This window comes from Mustela nivalis (genome assembly GCF_964662115.1).
Source record: "Mustela nivalis genome assembly, chromosome: 6".
NCBI classification, from domain to species: Eukaryota; Metazoa; Chordata; class Mammalia; order Carnivora; family Mustelidae; genus Mustela; species Mustela nivalis.
In genome coordinates, this window is record NC_139025.1 from 98,759,435 (window position 1) to 98,781,095 (window position 21,661).

The 21,661-nt window shown below is 48.5% G+C and overlaps 1 long non-coding RNA gene across 1 annotated transcript; it reads right to left on the reverse strand.

Moving 5' to 3' along the window:
* Positions 1 to 4,387: 4,387 nt before the first annotated feature.
* On the reverse strand, positions 4,388 to 19,946 carry LOC309867882. Its single transcript, XR_014313365.1, has 4 exons — positions 19,842 to 19,946; positions 13,454 to 13,486; positions 8,123 to 8,325; positions 4,388 to 4,714 (listed from the first exon to the last, which is right to left on the reverse strand). It is a non-coding gene; the product is annotated as an uncharacterized lncRNA (long non-coding RNA).
* Positions 19,947 to 21,661: the final 1,715 nt, after the last annotated feature.

The following is a 21,661-nucleotide window of genomic DNA, read 5'->3' on the forward strand; positions in this document are numbered from 1 at the left end:
TCCGAGGCGGGGCTCAATTCCAGGACCCTGGGATCATGACCTGAGCCAAAGGCAGACGCTTAATGACTGAGCCACCCAGGCGTCCTTCCCTTCCTATTTCTATATAACAGACTTACAATTCCAATTCTTGATTTTTCCTTTGTGGACATTAGCTATTAACAAAATGACCACTCCGCTCTCTTAGTCCTGCCTCCCGGCTCTGACACACACACGTCTGTTCACACTCACGCATGCAGTCACAGACACACACATTTCTCAAACTCTTGTCCATTCAATATAGTTGTTATCACCATGTTTACTTAAATCTCTGTTCAGTACTGACATGATTACGATTATATAAATAATGCACAGAGTGTACCATGATTACGTTTTCTTTCAAATAGCTTTTGTCCTTTTTAGGAGTCAGTAATTGCTTTTCCCCTTTCGTTTGTTTGCTTCCCATGAACTTATGAGTAATTCAGCCCCTAACCTTCAAAACAAGGGATGTTCCTCCAGCCAGTTCAATGAACCACATAACCTGAGGCTCTCCCCCGGCCATCCCCTTCGGAGCCTGTGTGCTCCTGCTCGCGTCTGAACTGCGTGCTCGCTGAGCCTTTGTACACCTGTTATCCAGGTGATAACAAGCACAAAGGGGCTTCACAGGCTTGAGGACAGCATCTGTGGTCGGCGCACTGCAGCGTGGACCAGCCGGAGAGTGGTGGAGAGCCCTGTGCTGTGCAGAAGAAACACAGTGTTGGCTGGGAAGTGAGGAGGGTATAGTGAGTACTGTGAGTCGGGCTGGCTGGGAACTGGGAGTAGTAAGCATTCATCCCGACCAGGGAAATCAGAGAAGGCTTCCCAGTGGAGGTGACATGGGAGCCGGGTCTCAGGCTAGATTTGTAAGATTTCAATATGATGAGGAACGGGAAATCTGAACACCACTTGGGGCAGAGGAAACAGAATAAGGATGGGAGCAGAGACTTGCAAGTGAATTGTAAGGAAGGGCTGTGTGTTGCCAGAGCCTAAAACACATGGGAAGGATGTGCTGGGCTGAGTGAGCCCAGATATGGAAGGTGAGGTGTAGGTACCAAGGGTGTGTGCAAGCGGGGGGTCACATGCTGGTCCAGTTTATTCCATTCTAATGGCTTGGCGTGCTCTGGCAAGGAACATGCACTATTATCCTTTGCTGAGACAGAGCCACAGAATATCGGAGTTTTGGGCAAGAGTGTCCTGCTGTGGGACAGGACGAGCAAACGGCAGCTGGAGGATGATCACAGCCAGGGACTGGAGGAGAGACTCCTACTCTATTAAATGAGCGTATTGTCATTTTCCTGAAATCTGTCTTATTTGCATGAGAACCCAGATGGGTACGTGCCCAGAACCTAGACAGGTGCATGTGCAGGTAGGTTTTTGGTGAATATTTGATGAATGAATGAATCTCCCTAAGCCCACAAATCAGTCACTGCCCCAGGAATTGGACCTCAGCTTCCCCTGCCCACAAACCCTCTGGCTTCCAGCCCTTCTCCCGAGAGAACGAGAGAACATGGAATCTCTCACTGTCTGTTGGCACCTCACCTGCTCCAGGGGCACTGCCTGCCCCCTTTTCTGGCACCAGCTCCTTGTGAGCGCAGGCTTTCTCAGAAGCCTGGAAAGGAGAATGTTCCAAATCCATTCTCTATTGTCTCTGCAAATATCCCCAAGGAAAGAAAGCCCAAAAGCCCAGCCTCAGTCTCAGAGTGGGAAAGAACTGGATACAGTAAAGAAAAAAAAAAAAAAAAAAAAAACCCAAGACTGCATCCTCTCGATCTTTCCACAGAGAAAAAGTAAACACAAATGAATGTCTTCACACTTCGCCCTTTGCCTGGCAGGTGCTCCAATGTTCTGTTGTTGTAGCAGCTGCTGCTAAGTACCACTTGGGGTCATGAAGGGGATTGTCTTTGGACAGGATGCCCTGGGACCGTCCTCCTTCCCTTCCCAGCCTGTGTTAGCAGCAGAGCCCGAGGAATGATGCCTGGGTCAGGGTCAGTGCTCCCGGCCACTTTGGCAAGGTCCCCCTGGCTCTGAGCTCTTTGCATACTCCTGCCGCTGCGCCCTGGGGACATGGGCTGTGAGGTCACCTCTGGCAAAGGCGCTCCCCCCTACATCCTTCTTTTCTTGAGTCAAAGTAACACATGATTCGGCCTCCAGGGAAAAGGCATGAAGAGCACTGAAAACAATCTGAAGGGCACAAGAAGAGGTCAAGCCACAAGACTGCCTAACGGGGTTGTATGACCTGAGTGGGGACAGATGAAATCTCCTCTCACTGCAATTTACTAGTTCCGCGTGACCTCGGATGGCAATAAATCTCTTTGAGTCTCAGTTTTCTCATCTGTACAATGAGAATCATAGATCCTAACGCTTGGGTGGTCATGAGGGTTAAAGTGGACAGTACAGCCCACAAGCTGTATTTGCACTGATGAAGTAAAAATAGCACACGGAGGGGAAGCGTTCGGAAATGTGTAGAGTGCTTTGAAACTGCCTGACAGCCAAGCACATGATGGACTTGCTTCCCTGAACAGGGTGCAGATCAAAATACTGATCTTCACTGAACTGGATGTATATTTTTAAAACCAAAAAACAAAAACCTGATCCTTTTCCACCAGCAGTTTGGGAAGCAGTGTTGCAAAGAGTCTGGGTACCCAGGATACGCCGTCATGATCCGAGTGGTGCGATGCTCAGAGTGGTGGGGGGCTGGGGGCTTCCCTTGTCCCCGCTGCCCGGATTGGTCGATTACAACCTACCCTCTTTCTTAGGCCTCCTCCAGGCCTGGCCCTGAGCTCAGGGCTGGATTATCACCTCTGACCCAAGTCCCCAGCTCAGTTCCCACATCCAGCCAGTTATCCAGCCCTGCCCCTCCCCCACTGTCCTGTGCCACCTGCAGAGCTCAGGTCTTCACAACCATGACCATGGGGATACCCCATTCAACTCCACCCTCCATGCTGCCTGCAGAGGGAATTGTTTTCAATTTATTGAAATAAGCTTTCTTTCTGAAAATAGGTTCAGACTTGCAGAAAGTTTGCAAATGTTACATAGAGAATTTTCTTATACCATCTCCTAGCTCCCCTTATCGCTAACATCCTAGGAGATATTTGTCAAACCAATGAGTGGACACTGGTACATTCCTTACTAGTCACTAACCTCCATACCTATCTGGATGTCTTCAGTTGTTCATTGACGTCCTTTTTCTGTTCCAGGTGCCTGTCTACGGTGCCCTATTTCACTTAGGCATGGGATCTTCTTAGCCACTTCTGGTCTGTGTCGTTTTCTCAACAGAGAGAGTATTTGAAAACAAACTTCATGGGATCTCACCATGCAATAACTCAATGGCTCCCTATTGCCAAATTCCATGGCCTTCTGTGGTCTAACCCACTTAACTAACCCTCTTCTTCTATCTGTTGCACTCTCCAAACATCCTAATGCCAACACCACCAGACAGCTCTAAGTGTGGTGTCACATTTGGAATCCAAAGGTCTGAGGGCCAGGAGAGCCTGAGGACAGGAGAAGACCTCCATCTTAGCAAACTCATCAGGCAGAGTGGCCTGGCAACTCTCTAGGGCTTTACTGTGTTCTTTCCTTCTCAGTCTATGGAAACCCTTCCCATCCCTCAAGAACGAACTGGAATAAAATCTCAGCCTTTCTGATCGCTGTGCACGGGTACCCCGCCATAGCCCACTGTTTTATGCATCTGTTTAGCACTGATTCTCTTCAACTTCCAGATCTTTTTCCCATTACCTATAACTCCCCACAACCAACAGGTTTGTAGTGTAGTAGTTAAACCAGAAGGACTGACTCGGTGATGTTACATTAGACAAATGTCTTAGCTTCCCCGTGACTCAGTCTCCTGATCTTTAAAATGAGGCCCAAAATTGGTATTCACAGGATTGTAGTTGGGGCTTAAGTGAGCCATATATGCAGAGCGCATCACATAGTAAATGCTCAATAAACAGTAATCAATAAACGGTAATTGTATTGTTTTCATTATCACTTTTGGATCTGGCCCCCACTGTCTCCTCTCCCCTACAGACACTGGCACATAAAAGGCAATCAAGCATGGAATTTTGTGTAAAAACTCTATCCCTCTGCTGAAGTTTTTAGCACTTATAAAGAGGGCTCACCGAAACCAAACCAAAACAAAACAACACCGTGCTGACCCCAATGGAATAAATCACAAATGGTGGAATTTCAGGCACTAGCAGAAGAGGTATTTGGGGAAAGACATTTCCTGTCTCTGCTTCCAGAGTCACACCCGTCTGACTGTGAGCCCTGGCTGCAGAGCCCCGAGTCCGGCTCCCCTAGCCTCCCTCAACCACGCCACAGCAACACCATGGGGACACCACAGCGATGCTGCAGGGGCTCATCCGCATGCAGTTGTGGGAGCAGTTGTCTCTGGGCGATATCGCCCCGCAGCCAGCAATGGGGACTGACGCAAAGGCCCCATTGGGGTGAGCAGGCCTTCCCCCAACCCAGACATGCTACTGTCACATCAGTCACCAGATGCCAGCAGTCGGGGGCCCTTAGACAACATCTCTGTGAACTGATGAGGAGCCCAAGGCCCAGAGAATGGGAAGGGCTTTACCCACGGGGAGATGGGGGCTGGGGTGGTCATCACTCATTCATTCAATAACCATTTGGGGAGCGTTTTCTCTAAAGCAGATTCCAGGCTGCTGGAGACAAAATGATGAATGTGTTTCCATAGCTGAAAACAAAACAAAAACAAAAACCAATTAGCTGAGGCTCAGCAGCACAAGGACAATCCCTAGAATTCTTTCTGGGCAGCCGTATCCCCCACACTGCGGACGCAGTGGCTTGGTTTGCTATGGAAACCTCGAGGATAGCTCTGGCTCATGGGTACGGAGCCTGCATCCCCGGGTGCTGTTCCGTCCACGAGGTTTGTCTCCAGATCAGCCTTGGATCCAGTTACCTTCTCTTTACCACCCCCAATCCATTCCCTCCCCTTGCCTGTGCCCCACGTTGATTTTATTCACTGCTTGAACCCTAACACCTGGAATGGTCCTGGCCCACGGGAGGGGCTCAGAAATAGTCACCGAAAGAATGAAAATGTTGTGTAAACTTGGGAGCCCAATACAGACCCTGGGACTAGTGGCATCGTGGATGGGAGGGTTCCGTGGGGTTGGCTTTGGTCGCTGTAGCTACCGGGGTCTGCTTGGGTTTAAACCCCAGCCCAGCTTCTGGCTACACAACCACCTGGGTGGCTATGGGCCTCAGTTTCCTCCTGTGCTTCACAAGATCAAATGAGACAGCACTTCTGAAGACACCCGGTTCTTTCTGTGCCCGCCGTGCAGAGGATAAGCTGATAAAACGGTGTGGTTGGGATTCTCTTTTGTTGTTCAGTTTGTCTTCACATAGATGGGCAGCTGGGTGTTAGGGAAGGAGAATAGGAACAGGAGATAGACTCTAACAAGGCTCTTTGAAAATGCAGCGTTGCCATCAGCCACTGAGGTCTTGTGATTCTTTGTTACTGCAGCATTGCACAGTCTATCCTGACTAACAGATTCTCTGTGAGAATCTGCTGAAAACCGAGACCGCAAGAAAACTCACATTCACACAAAATGAAGCTTTCGAAGTTAATGTTGTGAGATTTCACCTGTGTCGCCAAGATCCTCGGTGCCCCCATGGCCTCCCCTTCTCAGCCTTGGAAGTGGGGTCACCTGGGTGTGAGTGAGGCTGGGTCAGGCGTTGCAATATGGCAGAGGAAGACAGACGTTGTCACCAAGGGTCTAAGGCCTAAGACTGTGCACATGCTTGAGCCCGAGTGTGGTGCTTTGGGGATGCTTTCTTGAGTCTGAGCTTGTTTTCCAGAGCTTTCAGGGGCCTCGGCTTGTTTTCTGGATGCTTTCTGCTGCCAAACTACTTTATAGCCCCTCCTAGTGTGACTGCATTTTATGATCAAAGGGTTACAGAAGGAAGAAGGGGCTTGTTGCTATTGTGAGCAAACACTGTATAAACACTCCGCTCATGCTGTCCCAGAGCATGTGACCCAGGGTCCGGAGGGAGGGGAAGGAGTGTTCTGAGATCCACAGTGGCCCCATTTGGAGGGCATCTCTGTACGTGGGAGCCGGGAGTCATTGCCAAGGCCACATGCCCAGGCCAGAGGGTCCCCACCATGGATGGCACTTAAGAATAGGAAAGGTTTCAGTACCCCGAAGAGTCCACACTCTCAGCCTGAGTCACACTTGGAGCCTCTCCTGAGTCACACATTCCCCTCTGGCTGAAAGGCCGAGCTCCGGGCCAACTGATGAGTTCAGGCGACTGCCCAGGGACATCTCTGTCCACTCAAGGGTGTGTACTTTGAGAGTGGATGGTGCAGGGTGAAGGAAGGACCTTGGCCTTGGGATCAGGACTCTTGGCTTAAATCCTGGCCTCACCATCGGTCTCCTAGGTGATAAGGCTAGGTCCCCGCTCTCTGGGCCCCTCTCTCTGGCTGCTGCAGGTGCTCTCCCCAGCTTCGAAGGCAAGGGCCTCATTCAGAGGACTCTGCCAGCTCAGGGTCCAGGCTGGCTTTCCGGGAACTAGCAAGGGTCCAACCTGTGGAGCTTGACCTCCTCCTGTCAGATGCTCCTAGCTCATTCCCTGGGCGGGGGCCGCAGGAACTCTGCCTTCACCCAATCCCTTTTCTCTTTCTCCCTGCTGGTTGTTATTATTCAGTGTAGGATAGACAGGGAGGCCACACATTGGCGATCACATCAGCTACAGAAGACCGGGGGTTCTGAGTTAGAGGCATACACGCAGGTGAAGGCAGTATGTTCTATTAACAGGCAAATGCCCCCAGACCAAGGTGAGTGCACAGGCCTACCACCTGTGTACCCCCTAGTGTGAGTACTACAGGGTGACAGATTTGGGTGAAAGGGGGAAAGGAAATTTGGGTGCCTAGAGGACGGGAACCCATTTGGTAGGAGTGTGGTACAGACAAGGCTAACAGCAAACACTTCACATCATGTACTCTGTGCCGGGCCCTGTTCTAAGCCACAGATCAAGATCCAGACACTGGATCTTGAATCCTGACAACAGCCCTATGGCACAGGTGTTATCACCACCATTTTACAAATGAGGGAGCTGAGGCCCAGAAATGTCCCCTGTGCTAGCCTTTGCCCTCCAGATCCCCCCTCCACCTTTCTCTCTGCTGCTCTGTGCCCTGACAGCCTCATCTCCAGTGGAACAAGCCTTCGGCAGGAGCCCCTGCAGCTGCCCCATCCTCCGTGAGCTCCACTCCCCCTGCACACATCTCCAGAAGTCGCCCCTTCCACAAGATCTGCTCATGAAACCCTGTGAGGGGCTGTCCATTCCCTGCACGCAAGGTGACTGCTCTAGTTAGAGGCAGCGGCTGTGGGCGAGAGGAGTGTCTCGTCAGCAAAGGCCAGAAGCAGCACATAGGGGTCTGTAGGATAGCGTGCTGCAGGCCCGGGGCCATGAGGTCCTCGTCCAGGTAAACTTAGCATATTTGGTAAACCGAGCTCAGCCAGAGCCTCTCACCCAGCGTAGCCCGCAGCCACCAGACTGACCAAGGGTCCAGAACATCGCCACCCCTCCTCTAGCACTCAGCCCTGCAGACGGAAATGAGAGCCACCCCCTCCCCACACTACTTAGCTTCTCTCTTCCCACCAGCCCCCCACGCATGCATATATCACCCTTGGAAATGAGGAAGGCCCTGCTTCATAGAGGAGGAGCATGTGCTGATGCTGCAAGGGGTACAGACCCAGAAGGGGAAGAAAGGGGACCACTGAGCTTGCCCGGAAGTCAGGCACCGGGCAGGGAGTTCCGTGGAAGTCATCGGGTCCTCTGCTTTGCCCCTGTTTCCCTTTCTTGAACCGGCCTGAGAGAGCAGTCTGCCATCTGACTCTCCAACTTGAAACCACGTCAAGAAGCCTCCGTGGCCAGCCCAAGTGGGTCCACACATTGCACTCTCTTCCTCCTCCAGCCTCAGAGCGGGGATGGGTTTCCCCCCAAAGTGGCACCCCGTCTTCCGCATGGGAGCCCCCTGCCAGGGATTGGGGTTGTTTCACAGTCCGTGGACGAGACGATAAGCCCCGGAAATACACTGGCATGGTCTGAGCACCAGGGGTACAGCCTGTGGCTCCCACCTCACCTGGAGCATGGCAGGTGGCGAGGAAACCAGATGGGCCTTCAAGTCATTCAGCCCAGCCTCCTTGCTGGGACAGGGGGGAAACTGAGGCCTCGGGAGGAACACAAGTTGCACCAGGCCCCCGGCGCCCAGGCCACTGGTCTTTCTCTGGCACCCAGCAGCCAGGGGAGACATTCGGCTCCAGACAGTCAGGCTGACGGCTTCCACTGCAAAGAGCCAAACGTGAGGTTGGCAGGAAGGGTTGGATCTCCCGTCCTCACCGCCACCCACATTCCGAGGCTCATTGGTCGGAAGCTTTCTTTGGAAGCTAAAAGCTGGTAATTGGGAGAACTTGGGGTGACTCATGTACCAAATGCTGTTTTTGTTTTTCCTTTTTCTTAAAAATCTCAACTATTGGCTATTTTTATTTCAGGGCCAGATTCGATTTCATCATTTTCCTTCTCCTTTCCCCGGATTCTTTTTCCCCCCAACCCTCCCTGGCCATAGGAACACCGGGCCCCCTCCCAAGCTGTGGCGAAGATGCCGGCTGGACAACCAGGGGGGGAGACGGAGGGGCTCGCCGGTCACTGCTGCGGCCGCAGCCAGGGCAAGGCTGAACTCTTCCACACCCCATGCCTCACTCCCAGGCCAGCCCGGGACGCCTGCCTTGCCTGCCCCATGCTGTTTCTGTCCTCAGCTGACCCCTTGATCCCCAACACTGGCTCTTCTGGGGACCCAGACCTACAGCTCCTTACTCGGGCCCTGCCTTGGTGCCCCTCCCCTGGAAAGCTTCCCCCACAGGCCCTGGCCTGCACGCCGCCCCCCCCTGGCCTGGCCTCCCCTAGCCTCTCTGCTTTGAGTCTCATCATGTGTGTCCCACCTCCCCAGGGCTACCAAAGCCCCTCCTTTAATTTTTCAGTGTTTATTTAATTAAGGTACCCACCTCCCCCACACACACATATAAAGTAGCACAAGACCCCAAACACAGCGGCCCTCTGCCCCTACCCTGGGCTGCTCTCCCTCGGGCACCAGCTTTTCATCCTTATAGCTCTTCAGGTTTTGACCATCAGATTTTTAAAGGGATATAGACGTGGGCTTATCATGCAACTTCTTGATTTCTTATTTGTTTTCGACAGAATCTCTTGGCTTCCTATCGAGGGAGCTGGAGATTTAACACTTTCACCTGTGACTCTCCCATTTCCTTGCTCCCACATTTTCAAAAGCACAGTTTTTTAGTCAAGTCCGTAGGCAGTGTTCCCAATATGACCCCTCTGTAGAAATTGTTCCTTTTTTTTTTTTTTTAAGATTTTTATTTATTTGACAGACAGAGATCACAAGTAGGCAGAGAGGCAGGCAGAGAGAGAGAGGAGGAAGCAGGCTCTCCGAGGAGCAGACAGCCCGATGCGGGGCTCGATCCCAGGACCCTAGGATCATGACCTGAGCCGAAGGCAGAGGCTTTAACCCACTGAGCCACCCAGGTGCCCCTAGAAATTGTTCCTGATGGGTGAGGTAGTGACTGCGTTTACTTCCTTTGGCATCTAGCTGTTTCCCCCTGGAGTTCATCCCTGAGGCCCCAGCCCGGGGGTGCCTGCTGTGGGCTTCAAGTTGGCTTCCCTCTGACTGCCTCCCTCTAGACCGTGTTTTGGATTTCTCGGAGCGCCGCATTCTCTGGTTCAATGGCACCATGCCCATTTTCAGGCAGTCTTCTCCGGAGCTCTCTCTTCAAGGAGGATCCACACTGCTGCGCACACGACCCTAGCCCCTGGGGGCAGCCAAGACCTGGATGCTTTCTGGAGGGCTGCAGATGGAACACGGACATGAAGGCTGCTTGTCCACCCACACATGAACTCACATGGCAGGATGTGGGGGCAGAGCTCAGCCAGGGGCAGGATTAATTTAATAATGACTTTCTTCCTGACCGCCTCCCGCCGTTTACTTGGTTTTCCCATATTCCCATAGCCATTTCTCCATAGTGTTCCATCCAAGGTTCATCAATAATTTTGCCAAATGCTCCAAGACTTCCAATCATTGAATCTATCCATTTTTTCCCCCTCTTGAGTGAAGAACTAAAGAAGAAACACTTAATCACCACCTTCTGGGTGCAGGCCCTGTGTCGGTTGCTGGGGGAATGCACAATGAGCAAGGCACAGTGCCTCTCCTCCAGGAGCCTACGATCTGGAAGTGTGGCCTTTGAGGCAGATTACTGTGTGCTCTGCGGGTCCAGACACACTTGGTGACAGAAGAACCCAGATAGCCAGACAGAGACAGGCAGGTGGGGCCCAGGGTGTGATGTTCCCATCTAACAGATCTATAAACTTCTTATTGGGAGACTCATTCAAAGAAATTGAATGAGAGAAACATAAAACCAATGAGAGATAAAAATCAAGTTGTTTATGGAAACCTGAGGGTGACTCAGAACGCAGTTTGAAAACCACCTCTCTAGGCTATTATACCAACAGTGATTATAGTCAGATGCCTTTTTGTAACTATAGGTACCAAACAGGGACCTCACTTGTTGCTACTTGCTCCATACGTGAGTTGAAATTAAGCTAATGGCTTTATTTAGCTGGTGGGGGTAGAGGCAAGCTGTGGAGGAGGCAGTAAATAGAGGTCTCCTACCTCTACCTTAATTAAAAGCTCTGTTTTTTAAAAAGATTACTTATTTATCTATTTACGTAGAGAGCACGAGTGCATGTGCAAGTAGGAGGAGGGGTAGAGGAAGGAGAAAGAATCTCAAGTAGGCTCCATACTGAGCATGGAGCCCCATGCCCCGCTCGATCCCACCACCCTGAGATCATGACCTGAGCTGAAACTGAAACTGACAGTGGGACTGGTAACTGACTGAGCCACCCACGCGCCCCCTGGACTGTAATTCAAAGCAGTGTATGTTTCCAGGTGAGGGGCAGCACCACGCTGAGGAATGTTGGAGTCAAGGGAGCTGGATCCTTGACTCCCTGAATCACATCGGGGAGACAAGTGCCTGCTCTGAAGCCATCAGGCACCCCTGTTGTCCAGTACCCACCTCCATATCTATTTGACACTTGTCACACACTCAGGGAGCTTCAGTGTGTGCAGTTTCTTTGTCAAGTGTTTGGAACTACAGTGGCGACCCTGACGCTCATCTTAGGGATCAGTAAAGGAGAGAAGTCTCATGCTACAAGAGAGGCACCGGTCAGGTGCTAATGGGAACTCAGGGGTGGGAGAAACCCCTTTCAGCCAAAGGGATCAGCAGGGGTGTCCTGTAGGAGATGGTACTCAGACTGATCCATGACAGCTGGTGGGACTGTGGACACTGAAGGAGCCTATTTCAGACCAAGCCCTGGTTGGAAAAGCATGAGGACTAGCTCCTCGAGGCCATAGCATAGGTGGGGCTGGAGGCGGTCGGGCAGTGGTGAAATACACATCCCTTCCCCCAAAGCTGCCCTGAACCCAGCCTCTTCTGCACAACACTAGCTCCTATGTGTCTCTGTCACCTAGACCCCCTTTCCAGCATTTTCCATGTATACATCTCATCCTATCAACTCTAGCATGAGCACCCCAAGGGATGGTGCTATTTCCTTTCAGGAAGCAAGTAGCTCTATGAAGAAGGCGTGCATTAAAGTCTTTCTCGCTTCCACTCACTCATCCAATGGATTTTTACTGAGCACCTACAGGCCCTGTTCTAGGTAGTGGGATATGGAAGTAAAGAGAAGGGATGGTACCCTGCCCTGTGGCACTTGAGTTAGAAGCTGCAGACACAGGTTCTTTTGTAGCTGGCTAGAAAATCATTCTCCAACTTACCCTGAAGACAAAGAAAAACAGAGATGGGCCTGGGTTCAAATTTCAGCTCCCTGCAGAGCTGTAAGGTTTGGGAAAATTTCTGTTACCTCCCTGAGCTTGTATCCTTGCGTGGTGTTCATAATTCTACCCCACAGTGCCACTGTGGAGCTAAAATGGAACAATCTGGAAAGGTGTCCAACATGGTGCCTGGGCCAAGTCATGGCTCTCATTAGGTATGAGTCCCTTTCTCTTCCCCACTTCGAGGCCTCAGCTTTTCATCTTTATAATGACCAGTTCAAGCCAGAGGATCTACTTGCAAAGGCTCCAGTTGTAAAATGTTCTGATTCCAAAAACCTGAAAAGGCAGGGGCAGTGGGAGGGTGTGCGTAGTCTTCTCTGCAGTAAATCAGTATCTGTATGAAGTCACCTTGCCTCCCTGGCATTCGTCAGGTTTCCCTTTATGTGCCGAGAGGCTCGGGACCTGCCAAGCCTTTAAGCCACACCGGCTGCTTCTCCATGTGTAAATGGCTTTACCATCCGTGTGCAATTTAACCATCCCCTTGTGATCCCACGGGGAAGAAAACAGCTCCTTCTTATGCAATCCTGTCTGGAGAGACAGACAGCAAATGAGCACAGCTAAAAATAATTCATTTTAAAGTTTGTTGGGGGGCTGAGAAGGAGGGGCGGAGGGAAGGTGGGTCACATTCCCAAATGCTCTGGATTCTTCAAGAAATAAGAACCAAGAGTGGCAGCTCTGGCCACACTGAATCCATCCCGTGGTGCTTTCAGTGCAGGATTCTGACATGTCCTCCTTCTCCTCCTCCCTCGGTCCTGCATCCAGCGTCAAGGTGCTGTTCCAGGGCTCAGTGATGGCCACAGCCAATGCCCCACCCAGATTCTCCCAGTTTCTCCAGCTTCTCCCTGCTATTGGCTGGCACCCATGACCTTCAGTGAGTTGCTCTTGGACCCTGGAACAGCCTCCCCACAGGAGCAGCTGGAAGGGGCCAAGTGGATCCCCACCCTCCAGCCCACAGCCAATGACTGGTTGTCTGGGAAGACGGAAATGTAATTCACACTTCAGAGCCCCCCTGGCACCAGGTTTCCACCTGCAACTGAGCCAACTTTGTCTCTTCCCCTGGTCCACTGCCTTAACAGTTCTCCATGGGAGCACACTCTTGACCGGACCATGGCACTGACTCTTTGGTTTGGAGTCTGCTTCTGGGAGAAGCCTCTGAAGCCCTGCTTCCAGGAGCCCATCCTGGCTTCAGATGAGCTCTATCTTCTGCACTTTCTTACAGACCTCTTCTCTGGTGATCAGCAGCAAGCACTTAAATGTTCCCTTTCATCATGCTCTCATCCTCTTCTCTAGTCACTGGCACAAAGATTCTCAGACCAGGACACCAGAATGACCCGGGGTTCGTAAGGAGGAAGAGATCGGCACACCCTACTCCTCAGGTTATTCTCGTGTACACTCTGTTCTCAGAAGCTCTACCTAGAAGATGCTTGAAGTATTCCTTATCTCTGTTGCCAGGCCACAAGCTCCTTGTAAGATAATAATAATTTTCTTCCATTTTGTGCAAAATGCTTTGATACGTACCACGCCATTTTATCCTCCCAACCAGACCATGTGCTAAAAAAATAAATAAATAAAAAGTGGTTATATCATCCTCATTGTAAAACAAACAAACAAACAAACAAGCAAGACCTACAAAATCAAAAGGGAGGGCTAAAAAAAATTCAAGTTTGAAATGGTTGTTCTGGATGACCTCTAAGTCCCCTTTAATTATGACCTTTTAGCATATTCTGTTTTAAATTTCTCTAGGACTCTATCCAAGTTAATCAACTGGTTAAGGATAGAGAAGGGGGACAATGACTTATGTACATGATCTCTTTAAGTACATTGGTGAGATTTTATTATTATTATTACATCTACTTGTATAATAGATAAATAAATATATTTATCTATACATAGATAATAAAACAGGCTCCAAATAGCTAAGTGAAATGACAGTCATGGTCCTTTTTCAAGTGCCAGTGATAGAAACCTCATTCCAATTAGCGTAAGTAAAAAAAGATATTTATTGCACCTGGCTTCAGGTCTGGCTGGATCTAGGAACCCTAACAATATCAGGTTATTGCTTCTCCCATGTGCACTTCCTGTGTCATTCTTAGAGTCATGGTCCCAGAGGAAAGAAAGTACCCTTTTTCATAGCTCTTAGGAAAAAAAAAGAAAGAAAAAGAAGGTGTAAGGAAGACTGATACGTCCTGCCTTGGTCACAGCCTTACACCACAAGCAATCATTTTGGCTCTGGTGATGAGTCCTTGAACCTCCAGACCTCAGCTATGTGCCCACTTCTGTCCAGCAAGGACAGGTTAGCCCTATCTGAAGCACAGGGAGTGAGGAGGATCAGGGCAGAGTGAAGGACTGAGCCACAAATGACCTGCCAGAAGTCAAGGGCTTAGTAAGCGGTAAAGTTGAGATTTGAATCCAGGTCTTTTGTCTTGATGCCAAGGGTTGGTTCCTTTACACCAGAGCCTTTGAGATCCACAGTATTTAGCAAGTACCAGAGGCAGTCATGGTCAACATCTACAGCTATGGCAACTGTGAAATCTATAGGGCACCTTTAACTTTTCTAATTGCTTTGACCAATACTTCTTTTCCCCTGACCCCAGAAAACTGCAAGACATGTAGACTAATTGCAGATTCATTTGTTATTGTGAGAACCAGTGTACCCAGTTTCCCCCACGTAACACTTTCTAAAACCATTCGACAGTATCATAACCGGTATACTGACATTGATACAGTATCACAACCAGGATACTGACATTGATACAATCTAAAGACAGATCATTCCCATAAGGATCTCCCATGGTGTCCTTGACAGCCACATACTCCTCTTTCCTGTCCCCATCTCCTCCTTAACTCTGGCAACCACTGGAGAGCCTCAAGTTCTCTCTTTCCATAATTTTGTCATTTAAAGGATGTCATAGAAATGCAATCTTACAGCAAATAACCTTTGGGGATTGGCTTTTCTCACTCAGCTCAATTTCTGGACATTACACACAGTGTCTGTTCACATCAGTAGCCCATTTCCTTTTATTGCTGGGTAGCACGCCAGGGTATGGACATAGCACCGTTTGCTTAACCATTCACCTGTCAAAGGGTGTCTCTGCTGGTTCTAGGTTTGGGCTATTACAAATAAAACTCTTCTTAAGGTTCATGTGCAGGTTTCTATGGAAACATAAAAGTCTTCATTTCTCTGGCCAGGAGGTGTGATTGCTGGGTCCTATGGTAGTTGCATGTTTGGCCTTTAAAGAAATTGCCGAACTGCTTTCCCCAGTAGCTGTACCTTCCTCTATCCCCACCAGCAATGAGAGTGACCTAGTCTCTGCTCACTGACATTATTTTTTAATTAAGCCATCCTGAGCCCTGTGACATCTCATCATAAATTTCAATTTGCTTTCCCTTAATGGCTAATCATGATGAACATCTCTTTGCATGCTTATTTATCATCAGCATATCCTTCCGGTGAAATGTCTGGGCACATCTCTCACTCCTTTCCTAATTGGATTGTTTGAATTTTTTACTGTTGAGTTTTGGGAACTCATTAGATATTCTAAATACTAGCCCTTTGTCAGTTATGCAGTTTGCAAATATTTTCCTTCTGTCTGTAGCTTGTTTTCTATCCACAGGGTGTAACAAGGTATTTTTCAGAATAAAAATTTTTAATTTTGATGAGGCTCAACTTACAAATTTTTCCTTTTATGGCTTGTTCCCTTGGTGTCACGTCTAAGAATTCTGTCTAGCCTTACATCACAAAGATTTTTTCCTCTCTGTTTTTTTTCTGAAAGTTTTATAGTTTTGTGCTTTATATTAAAGTCTCTCATTCATTTTGGATTAATTTTGTACAAGGTGTGAGATTTGGATCAGGTTTATTTTTCTGCCTACGGTTGTACAATTATACCAGTGCCGTTTGTTGAAAAAGCCACTTTTTTCTGTTGAATTGCTTTTGCACCTTTGTGAAAAATATGTTAGATACATTGCGTGGGTCTATTTCTGAGCTTTCTATCTGTCTTTGTTTTTTTTTTTTTTTTTTTAAGATTTTATTTATTTATTTGACAGAGAGAGATCACAATTAGGCAGAGAGGCAGGCGGGGCTGGAGGGGTGGGGGGAAGCAGGCTCCCTGCTGAACAGTGAGCCCAACGTGGGGCTCCATGTGGAGCTCGATCCCAGGACCCTGGGATCATGACCTGAACTGAAGGTAGAGGCTTTAACCCACTGAACCACCCAGGCGCCCCCTATCTGTGTTATTGATTTAAGTGTCTAACCCTGTACCAATACCACAGGATCCTGATTGCTGTGGCTACTTAGTAAGTCTTGACGTTGTATAGACTGGTTTCTCCCAATTTATTTTCCCTTCTTTATTCTTCTTCTTCTTTTTCTTCTTCTTCTTTTTATGTAGGCTTCATACTCAGCGTGGAGCCCAATATGGGGCTTGAACTCATGACCCTGAGATCAAGATCTGAGCTGAGATCAAGAGTTGGACGCTTAGAGGACTGAGTCACCCAGGTGCCCCTTAGTTTTCTTTTTAAAATTATTTAAGCTTTTCTTGTTCTTTTGTCTTTCTATATGAATTTTATAGTCATTTTGTCTACATCTACAAAGTACCTATCTGAGCTTTTGGTAGGAATTGCATTAAAACTCTACATTAATTTGGGGAGAACTGAACCTCTTTACTCTATTGACTCTTCAATCCACAGACACAAACACAAATACACAAACAGCACTTTAATAAAGCTTAAAAAAAAAAGCCACACTAAAGCTAAACACACATATTGGGTAAATACATTTTTAAAATAAGAAAACCATGAATACAAATTTCAGAACACTGATTATCTCAGCAGGGGGAGGCAGAAAAATGGGATGGGAGAAATAATTCACCAGTCCTCTATTTCCTGGTATTGGGTGGTAGGTTCGAGGGTGTTTATTAAACACCTACATTTAAAGAACAGACAATGACTATAACAATGATAATGAACATATGTCAAGAACTATACAGACATATCTGCGTTGTGCTAATCCTGAATCTTACACAATTTGGACTGTGGGAGACCCTCCAAGAAAAAAACACAGGAAATACAAATATAAAATCAGGCATAAAAGTTATTTTTTTAAGAATTAGAAATCACAAATGAGAAATTTAAAAATATGGCAAATAACATAAACATCACCAGATCTGTAAGAATACCATAACATTTTTATTACTGCTAATAATTGGCAACCTTCCACTCCTCAAGGATGGGGATACTTTTTTCCCCTGGTATTTTAGCATTTCTGACTGCACCCTCTTTGATTACCTCCTTACGTAAAAAGGATTCTATAAAATCTGTGTCTAAAGAGAGGAAAGAAAGATAATTCAGTTCTCCCTCTGACATAGGTTATCAAAATGTGTTTTGTGCTGTTGATCATTTGGAAAAGTCGGCTTCGTAGCTTTTTACCGTAATATCACACATAAAACTTCCCCTTAGGTTTCTTGCTCATCTTTCCCCCAAATTTCTTGCTTACCTGATGCTTTATGCCTAGGGGTCATGCCTGGGCACCTGGCCCAGCTCAACCCATTCATCACCATCACCCCTACCTGCTGGACAGGTATCCACGGAGCAGGGTAATGGTAAATTCTGCAGCTTAGTACTCCATGGGCTTTTAAAATGGGGTTCACACTCCCAATGGCACCTCCCAGGGGAGCTCTAAGGCTGGGGGGTGGAGCTGACACAGGCTTAGACAACCTGCACCCCTAGCAAAGAACACCTAGCCTTGGAAGTGCCCAGTGGGGGCCCTGAAGCTTCACCTGCTTTAGCTCCACTGTCCACCCCCCCTTGAGAGTAATCTGCTCTGCCAATCAGCAGTCACTAATAACGTGATCCTCCAGCCCTGAAGCAGTGGAAGAGGAGGGGAAACTATAGCTTGACCACATAAGCTAGGGCACTAGAGAGGCAATACCTCCCCCCATGTTTAGTGCTTGGCTATAGTTGGTCATTTATTCAACAAAAATTAAGCCAGCAGCTACCAGGCTCTGTACTAGGCTCTGGGATACTGTGGTGGGCCTGTACTGGGGACCTCCCTTAAGGAGAAGATGGAATCAGTTTAAGTTTGGGCACATCTCCTCCAGGGTTTGGTGTCCCCAGCTCCGGCCTTCTAGGCCCCTGCTCTAACTCCATCAAGCGACCATGTGTCTGTTCTATGCATACTGGGTATGTTGGTTCCTCTGTTTCTGTTTCTGTGTCCCCAGTGCCCAGCGAGCTGCTCAGCACAGGGCTGGAGGCAGCAATGAATGGAGTTGGCTGACCAGAGCTCCCAGGCTGGGCAGACTGGAAGGCAGGTGCTGAAGGAGCAGGGGACAGGAAGTGGAGCTAGGGCGAGCACTGCCTTACACGCAGACCCAGACCCGTGGGATTGCATCAATGTCTCCCCAGGAAGTTGGGCACACCCGGAAGTGGAGCTTCCTCCCGTCTATCCTGTGGAGTACTGGGAATCCCAGTGCAGGAAGCAGGGAGAAGTATCCTAAGGGGAGAAGGAGGGTGCAGGAAGCAGCAGCATCTGGTCTTTGGGAACAGACAGTGTGGGGCCCAGCTGTCTGCACACTCATGACTTCATTCTGTCCAGGTGCCGGTGGCAACAGCCCAGCAGCCTCTTATGCATGAGTGGAGGAAAGGCTGCACGTCCAGAAAGTTCAGTATGGACTCCCAGCCCTTTTGGTCCCTGCAAAACCTCTGTGCTGGCCAGGCCTGATCTTACATTAGAGCATAAGCTCCAAGAGGGCCCAGGCCCGTCCTCTTTCCCTCTGAGCATCTAGGACAGTTCCTGGGACATAGCACTACAAGATAAATATTTATCAAAGGATGGAGGGAAAGATGACACTAAGAAAATATAATGAACATGAAACTATACTGTCAAAATGACACAACCCTAGGCTAGTTGCTTTGGTTAAAATGACTTCCCGACTATAAAAAATCTGACCTCAAAAATGTGTTTTCCATTCTGCAGGAGGACCAACGCCAACTGGGTGCTATTTGAAGAGCTCTTGCCTTCGTTGATACTATTATTACCACCTCACTCTGAAAAGTTCAGTTGCGGACTGGGAGACGTGGAGAGCTGAACCAGTGGCACAAGACTGTTGCCGATCTTTGGCTCAGACGGCAGAAAGCAGCCCATCTTCTCCCCTCTTTTAACCACTATGCTTCAGACGCCACAACCGACACCCTCCCCCACAGCCTTTGGAGCACACACCTCACCCCCACGCAACACTGAACAATCTTGGTGTAACAAGGGAAGGAGGGTGACCATGTGCATGTGTGTGAGTGTGTACGTGTATGTGTGTGTGTGCATGTATATATGTGAGTCTGCACGTTATATCCCTTGCCCTGGTCAGGTGCTCAGTACACAGGGTTCACTTGTGTCTCTGGGGAGCACTGAAGCCGGCCCTCCACTCTGTCATGTCCCATTTTTCAGGAGAAGGGCCAGTGCCCCATGTTCAGAGACATGGAATCACATAGGGATGAGCCAAACCTATAAATTCTCTGCTCAGAGGCTTCCCAGCCCTGTCTAGGTTGCCTGGACCCACACTGAAACTTCAACTCTCTGTATACCCAGCATTATAGCTCACTTTCCAAATTATCAGGCTCATATTTCCTCACCTTCATATTCACTTCCCTCTTCTTCTTCCCATATACCCAACCTATAGCTACTATCTGTCTATAGGCTCTCAGTCTACTACATGGGTCCTGGCCCCCACTAGGCTAACCCAAGATCCAATCAGATCTTGACACTGTTCCTAAATACCTTCAGAGTCTCCATATCCTCCATCCATCCTCAACCCTTGGGTATCACCTTTATGACCCCCTCATGGGTCATCTTTATCTGTTATGTCTCCAGCCCACATCTCGCTGCATATTGTCCCTTCAAAAGAGAGAGAACATCACTCACCAGCTGCTGTTGTCTCCTTTCTTCTGTGTTCCTGTGAGCTTAGTCCTTTCCCATGAGAAAGTAAGTTTATGAGGACAGGGTGTTGGTCTGTTTTCTTCACCAAAGTATTCCCAGTATCAGGCACAAGTAGGCACTCAACAAATACTACTGAACACAAAGAAATGCATAGTATGTTTGAGCAACTGGCCAGTGAATTTGGAGCTAGCTCAGTTCCTCAGTTTCTGAGGCATTTTTGGAAACCCTAGTAGCTCCAGAAATTATATTACTAAAGCCCCAGGAAAGGAACGTTCTATTACATGCTAAACAGCATTCTCTTGTCAAAGAAAAAAACAACAACAACACTTCTGTCCTCCCCAGCACGAACCCTATTGAGAATTCCACCCTTTTTTAGATAAATCCACTTGGGGTTTAAAAGCATTAGAATGTGCAAGGGGTCCCACTTCTACTAGCTGGTTGTCCATTTTTTTCAGAACTGGGGTTTGTAATTTTAACTGTGCATCCTATTTCAAGAGAAGTTTGCTTAAAATGTTATTCCTGAACCCTTTACTTGGGGGCTTGGTTTTAGTAGGTCTGGGATGAAGCCCAGAATCTGCATTTTTCATAATCTCCTGGGACAACTTAGAGGCAATTGGCTCTCACATCTCACAAGATATGAGAGAATATATCATAGAGTTTATTATAGCAAATGAAAATTCAGCTGAGCACAGTCAGATAAGATCTGACACAAAAGAGATTGGGGGTGTTGGTTGATAGACCCAATATGGCAGCCTCAGACAGAGCCACAGCTGGGAAAGGGCATATATGAAATCTGAAAGGACAGACAGACACATAGCCAGGAACATGAGGTTGTTGACAAAGCTGAAGACCAGGACAGGCTGAAGGATAATTTTTAAAGGAAACTGATGTTAGTATTTGAGGACTTGTCTTATGAAGGACAGCATGGGCTTCAGAGGTAGAAGGGACTTCTGTGCTGACAGCAGTTTGGGCCATGGGATTATATCTGCACATAATTACATTGGATTTGAACACAGGCATGTGTGCACGTGCACACACACACACACACACACACACACACACACACACACACTTTCTGAGAACGCACATCTGTGTCTTTCCCATGTTTACAAATGGACTGAACCATCCAGAGGCCTCAAATCAATCACAAGTTTCTCTGAACCTTTGAGACTTCCACCGAGAGGTCCTGGGCCATAGGAGTTTGGCACCAGGAAAATTCAGCTGTTGCTTCCCCCACTCTACAAATACTGTGGACACTTGCCCTGTGCCAAGCAGGGTATTAGGCGCTGAGGAGGATACAGGGGTAAGTGAAATCAGACAAGCTCCCCACTCTCATGGAGGAGACAGACATTAACCAAATAGCCACAAAGACAAACGTACCATGCACCATGACTCTGCTGTGATAGGGAAGTCAGCAGAGCTATGAGGGGGTACTCTGACTGGGATTGAGCTGGGCTTGGAGATGCGGGGACTGAAGTATGAGGATAAGCAAGAGTTGTCAGGTAACAGACAAAGAACAGCACTCCAGAACAGCATACGCAAAGGTCCTGCGGTGGGAGGGTGTGTGGCCACGGGGAATTGAAGGCCGGCTGGGGTGGCCTGGGCAATGACAAAAGTGAAAAACTAGAGGGTAAGTGGGAAGACCAGAGAAGGCTTTGGAGTGTGAAAATGGCAATTCCCCCAAAGCAGTAAGGAGTCATTGACTGGTTTTAAAGAGGGGGACCCAGAGGAGTTGTAACACATTTACATTTCAGAACGAGAACTCTGGCTTCCTGTGGGAATGAGACATGACCAGCAGGGATGCA